This window comes from Rhamphochromis sp. 'chilingali' (assembly GCF_963969265.1).
Source record: "Rhamphochromis sp. 'chilingali' genome assembly, chromosome: 17".
Lineage (NCBI taxonomy): Eukaryota > Metazoa > Chordata > Actinopteri > Cichliformes > Cichlidae > Rhamphochromis > Rhamphochromis sp. 'chilingali'.
This window is the reverse complement of record NC_137944.1, coordinates 16,524,501-16,531,686: the sequence shown is the minus strand read 5'-3', so window position 1 is coordinate 16,531,686 and position 7,186 is coordinate 16,524,501.

Here is a 7,186-nt window from a genome sequence, read left to right as displayed (position 1 = left end):
CACACACACACACACACACACACACACACACACACACACACACACACACACACATGCATGTGTGCACAAACACATACATACCATACTCTATTTTGAAGCATCTCAAACACCTGCCCAACTTACTTTCTTTCTTTCTTTCTTTCTTTCTTTCTTTCTTTCTTTCTTTCTTTCTTTCTGTCTTTCTTTCTTTCTTTCTTTCTTTCTTTCTTTCTTTCTTTTTTTCTTTCTTTCTTTCTTTCTTTCTGTCTTTCTTTCTTTCTTTCTTTCTTTCTTTCTTTCTTTCTAAGTGGTCATTCAGAGAGTTCTCAGTGATTTTCTCTCTGAAGCCTCGCCCTCACTCTCCATTCAGCCTCCCATTCTTTGGATAAGCTGATGCGAGGACAAAGTAAGGGGTCAAATGTGAGAGGGGAGCAGAATGGGGATTCTCATGCATGGATCCAAACCAACCACCACAAGTGCACAGACTGACTGACGTTTGGGGAGATTTGGCACAAATTTTTCTTTGTGTTTCTAAATGTCAGCATTTTTGAGCCTTTTGTTATCGAGTGGAACCGAACAGCCACACAGTCATAACAAATTTGCATTTCATCATGATTTAACACTCGACAGTCTAATCTGAAATCCCCTCTCACATTTATATGTCAGCATTTGGCCTTTGGTGAAATGAATTCCCCCTCAAAAATCAGAATCACCTATCATCGCCTTCCTACTCATTTTTTTTCTTCTGATGCTGAATTGTTTTTTTGTTTTGTTCAATTTTATGTTAAGGAGGTGGAGGAGGAGTTGAATCTCAAATTTCCGCTTCTATCAAAATGTCAGTCTAAATAAGGTATTATGTAAAGCAGAATCAAATGTGCCTACTGCTATTATTCACATGCTGACAGCAGCCACGTTTCAGTTTACGTCTGGGAGGTCTAAAAATAGGAAGACCTACTTCTGTTCCTGTTTTGAGTGAATCAGGAAATTTGACATAGAACTGAAATTTTTTGAAGTCATAAAAAAACGGTGTTTTTATTTCACTGTCACACTCTGATCTAGTCTTTTGTTGTGGGTAACCACTAGATTATTTTTAATATGAACAGGAAGCTGCTATGTGAACTGATCCATATTTGGTCAATGTGAGAAGGTAGTGATCAGGTGGTCTAATTTTCTTTTGCGTATGGTTCAGATGATGTAAAGTTCAGAGTATTTTAATATTTTTAACGATAACATCGGAAAAGTCATTTTGACTCAGAGAAATGTCAACATGGGGGGAAAAAACAGCATCGCCATGGATACAATAAATTTAGCTGTGAAATCATTTTTTCTAAAGAAATTATAAGAATAGATTTTTTTTTATATGAAAACCTGGGCTTTTAGGAAATAGTACTCTTATAGTAAATAAATGATAGTAAATAAATAGCAGACGTATTTGGCATGTTCACCTGAATATCTGGTGCTCAGTGAGTGGATGTAGTGCTGAATGGCATAACAAAAAAAATAACTATGAAACAGTGTGACTTTATAAGTTTGAGTTGTTGTTGAAGTGAAAACTTAAACATATCAGTCACAGTGTCATACAGCACTGACTGGCAACGTGAGTAACACTGACCTCGTTGTTACAATGTTACTCTGATTCACCCACCCCTTGCCACAATCTTGCCTCTCTCCATCAAGACCAAGAAGAGCCCACGAGTCCAAATGACCCCCAGGTTTCAATTTCAAATCCCCAAAGGATTTGGTGGACTCCCAGATTTCCACTCAGAATTATTTTAGTGGCACAATGGAAATCTACACTGCATTAAGGAGCTGGTTTTGTTCCTGACTGTTATGATTTCAAGGAAAGATCTATTGAGTATTAGGCTGCTAGCAAGATAAAATCTGTCCTCAGTTCATTGTTGATTTTGGCCTTTAATTTCTTGTTTCTTCAGCTGATAGCCTCGAACTCAAAAACCATTCTACCGCTTACATCCGGCTGTGACTTTTATGCTTACGTGGTGGAGACAGCAACACTGATATCAAAGTTGCTTTTCAATATAAAAAGAAATCTGTCTTTGAAAAAAAAAAACCCAAAACACATCATGTGGTTGACGTGTGGAGGACATGATGAGTCTTCAGGAAACATAAATGAGAACAAACATTCAAAATAAAGTAGGATGCTGCTTTAACAAAGACATCCTGAAGAAACGAGGCAGCATTTGTTACATAAACAGTAAAATCATTCAGCATAATTTAAACACCTAAAACACAGAGTAATTATCCAAATGTTTTTATTCAGATTAAGATGTCTCTGCTACGCAGTAATCATTTTATCATATTCAGTCTTCTGGTTCGTTAGCGCGTGTGACAGTAATACCCTCACTGGCCACTTTATTAGGCACACCTGTCCAACGGGTTGTTAATTACAAATGTCTAATCAAAAACCATATAGTAGCAACTGGATGCATTTAGGCACATAGACGTGTTCAAGGCGACGTGCTGATTTTCAAACTGAGCATCAGATAATGAAGTGACCTTAAATGTAGCAGGGATGCTGGTGCCAGATGGGCTGGTCTGAATACTTCAGAAACTGCTGATCTGTTGGGTTTTTCCCACACAATCATCTCCAGAGTTTACAGAAAATGTTGCAAAAAAAGAAAAAATGTCCAGTGAGGGACAGTTCTCTGAGTGAAAATGACTTGTTGATGCCAGAGGTCAGAGGAATAGCCAGACGGCTTGGAGCAGATGGGAAGGCGACAGCAACTCAAACAGCCAGTCATTACCTCTGAGTTACGCAGAAAAGCATCTCTAAAAGTAAAATATGCTGAACCTTGTGTACCCATCTACTGATGGCTGCTTCTAACAGGAAAACTTCCCATGTCACAAAGCTCAGATCACCTCAAACTGGTTTCTTGAACATGACAATGAGTTCACTGTACTCTGATGTCCTCCAGAGATCTCAACTGTTTGGGTAGAAAACAAGAGTCACGTCATGCATGTATAGCTGACCAATCTGTAGCAGCTGTGTTATGCTATTGCACCAACATGGACCAAAATCTCCAAAGAATGTTTCCAGGACCTTGTTGAATCTGTGCCATGATAAATTAAAGCAGTTCTGAAGGCAAATGGGATCCAACTGCAACGTGTGTACGTTTAACTCAATTTAAACTCTGAATTGTGTTTATAAAGGTGAAAATTCAGAACACTTAATTTTTTATGTCACTAGCAGTGTGGGCAGTGGGCCCACACAAAGACTTTGTTCCCCTACAGCAGACCAGCTTCTGTGTAAGTAGTGTCTATACATATCAATACAGCCTGTCAGATACCATTTGAAGTAACTGTAATAGAAGCAACATGAAACATCTTTAACCCGTGGTATAGTTTGCGTGAGAGTTTTTCCATATTAAAACCACAGTACCCATAAACCCCATCGCAGCTGTTTCAAAAACGATGCAGCTACCAGACAAAGTTCCTCCTCGATCTTTCACTTTCATGAAGACTTCAAGCCTGATGCTCTAGACGGGATTTTCAACGGAAGCACTTCGCCTTTATCAGTAGCATTGAATTTCCTCCTTTGAAGCAACTTATTTAGCATTCGTATACAATAACACCAAGAAGGTTTTGCATGTATTTCTTCGAATTGAGTCTGAATTCCTGTGAGGTTTCACGGTTGGAATGATGGCATGTGCTAAGATTTCAGAAAACATCCGTTTACTCTCCGCTGGACATACCCAAGGAAACCCCGTGGTCACTGCGATGTCACAGCTGATATTTATGGTGACTATCAGTGGCCTTGTGGCTGAATGCAGACGCAGACAATAGTACAGAAACATGCAGACACCTCCACTTCACTCAACCACGAGCATGACTGTCAGCACATACAAGAACTTCCACAGCAACCCATGTTTTTTTGTCATTGTTTTTTCAAAGAAACTGTGGTTTCAGTAAACGATTACAAAAGAAATGATCCCAAATGACTCACTGCTGCTTTCTTGGGCTACATTATCATGATCTGGGATCAGAACTGGTAGTTCTTACCAGTCTCTAAAACAGCAGTGTGAACATTTAATCTGTGTATCTTAGCGTCATTTCATAGAATCAGTTTCTAAGGTCAGATGGAGAGTTTACTTGGGTGGCCTAAAACTCTACTATTGCATTTGTGGGGTTTTAGATTATCCAACTAGAGCAATTAAATCGAACGGAGGCAGCTGCTTCTGGCAAACTATTCGTAGGCAAGACTAGAGCGAAAGACCTGTAATCAGCAAGGATCCTGTAACCAAATGGATGCTGTTTAGTGGTTGTAGAGTAGACAAGGAATAGGTCAGATGACTAAGCAGTCCTCAAACTACACATGAAACGAGAAGCAGTCAGAGTGCACAAACATCCGCCAAGACATACTTTTAAGGGAATACTGTTGTATTTTCTATATATTCCTTTTTATTTTTTTGGTCCTTTGAAATTCACTTTAAGGAGTGTGTAGCACAGTTGTTTGTCTCTCTGTGTTAGTCCTGTTACAGACTGCTTCACGGTGTACCTCTCACCCTATGGAAGCTGGAATAGGCTCCAGTGCCCCCGCAACCCTGATAAGGATAAATGGAAGAGAATGATAAATGGATGAATGATTAGCAAGAAATAGGAAGTGAAAAACAGTTTAGAAAACATGTTTTTTTAAAAAAAAAAAAAGCATTAAATTCAATAATAATAATGGATTGGATTTATATAGCGCTTTTCAAGGTACCCAAAGCGCTTTACAATGCCACTATTCATTCACTCTCACACCCTGGTTGTAGCCACAGCTGCCCTGGGGCAGACTGACAGAAGCGAGGCTGCCATATCGCGCCATCAGCTCCTCTGGCCAACACCAGTAGGTGGTAGGGTAAAGTGTCTTGCCCAAGGACACAACGACCAGGACAGAGAGCCCGGGGATCGAACCGGCGACCTTCCGGTTACAGATACGCTTCCCAACTCCCCGAGCCACGGTCTGTTTGTAATGTCCCCTATACAAACAGAGGCAGTAGAATTTTAAGCATAGTTTGAAACTTTTAAAGATAAAAGACAATAAAAGACATTTTAAGACAGTTTGACATTAAAGATGAGGTCAGAGGTCCAAACTATGATAGTTAGATTTCCCATATGTTATTCCCTATATGTGCTGTCATACAACTAATGGCATTATAGGAAACACCATTTTAAATAGGTCTTTATACAGTAGCATTATTATCATTTTAACCTTCAGATCAGGTTAATGAGCAGGAAAGGTTAGAGGTCAAATGTGTTAGGATATTTTAAACCTTTATATGGTGCTTAAAAATCATCACCACACTTATTGGAGATTAAGTATCAGAATTTCAGGAGCAGGACCACGCCTCCAAAAACGCTCCTTCATGTTCTCATCTATATATGTTCCCCGAGTCCTACAAGCTGTTCATTCTCATTTACGTGCCCCACCCTCCCGCCCCTTTTCAATTCTTTAACTTCTTCACTTCTATTTAGTACATGGCGATCTGCCAGGCCCGGGAGCCGCTGCCAGTCCCCTTTGAGGCCTTTCCCAAACCGCAGCTCAATTCATGTCCAAGCCAACCTTTACCTGCTAAAATGCTGTCAAACATAAATGAGGACGTGGGCCCCGCTAGTGAAAGACTCATAGTTTCTTAAGTTACAAGCCTTTTTGGCCTTCTTTCATCCAATAAATCATCAAGCTGACCTTGAAGATCTTGATGGATGTGAGCCTAATTTTAAGGGATGACCTCATTCTACATTCCTACAAAGTTTTATCATCATACATTCAAATTTTTCAATGAAAACTTTACAGACAGGACGACATGCACACAAGCAAACCCTACACTGGCAGAGGGAGAAAAGCTATGAAGACTGTGAGATACAAACAACAGCTCGGCCAAAAAATTTTATTTCAGGCTCGCAATATAAAGTTGTTTTTCTGTATAATTAAGGACAAAATCTGCATAGCTGAGACAGACATCCTGAATTTCCCATGATTGGGTCAAACACATAAACACTCCCTTTATTACAGGCTCTTGAGTCGGCAATAAAAATTACCTATAATCTAACTCAGTTTGTCCTCTCCCAGGTCTCCTGTCTGGTAAATGCCCACATCCATCCTTGTAATTTATTTGCAGAAATAATAGTATCAGGTGCTCAGGGCACCTGTCAGACATGCACACTCACTGTCCCCTGAATGTGAAAGTGAAACCCAATAATAGGGAGAGCTTGGTTATCTATGCTCCTCATTGTGCCCACTTCCACTTAACAAGGAGCTGGAATGCCCCTGATTTTCACACACATCATGGGTGCCGGCTGCACTTTGCACTTTGTTACTGTATTTCTATGAAGGCCAGCAGAGCAGGAGCTCTCTGGCTCAGCGCCATGAGAAAGAAAGGGAGCGTCAGGGAAAGCGAGGAGGGAGGGAATGAGCGAGGTCACAGCTCTGAAGGACTTTCAGTTATATTCAGGGGAATAACACAATCTGGCCTGCAGGGCTGCAACATGAAGGCGTAATGGTGATATGCCACTCTGTGGTTTACGCATACACATCCAGACTCACCGCCTGTTCCTCTAAATCTCCACCCAGGTTGTATTTCCCTGACACAACTGCACTGCTGTGTAATGTGAAGTCACCCAGGAGTCATGTGGGAATCAGATCCGATTCCCAGGTGAATGTCCGGTGATTCAAGGCCAACACAAACACAGATCAAATCTGCAAAATTACATGGCAAAATCAGTGAAAACTAATGAAAGAGACAAAAGGAAAGCCTTCTTTTTTTTAAAAAAAAAAAAAAAAAGCTTTTGATCTGTGTGTTCTGCTTATTAATGTTACTACAAGGTCAGAGGAAATGAGGAATCACTTTTCACTATTTGACTGAGAAGTCAAGTGTAGAAAGGAAATCTACTTTGTACCAGCGGCAGACTGAGCTAAAGGAGAGGAGAAAATAGGATGGGCAGTGATGCTCAAAGATAAGGAAGAAAAGCTCAAACAAGCCGACACAAAAGAATCGTTTGTTTTCATCACCCACAGAGAGACGTTTAAAACAGTGTCACCACCGGGGACAGTTCTGGTAAAATCCACCAAATCACATGAAGCATGTCAGTTTTCTGCTTCACCTCCCAGTATTTTTCCTCCTTCTTTCCAAGTAAGTCATAACAGCTAAGACACATTGTAGCCAGCAGATACCAAGGACAGCCAGTACTGTAAACAATAAGTAGAGAAAGA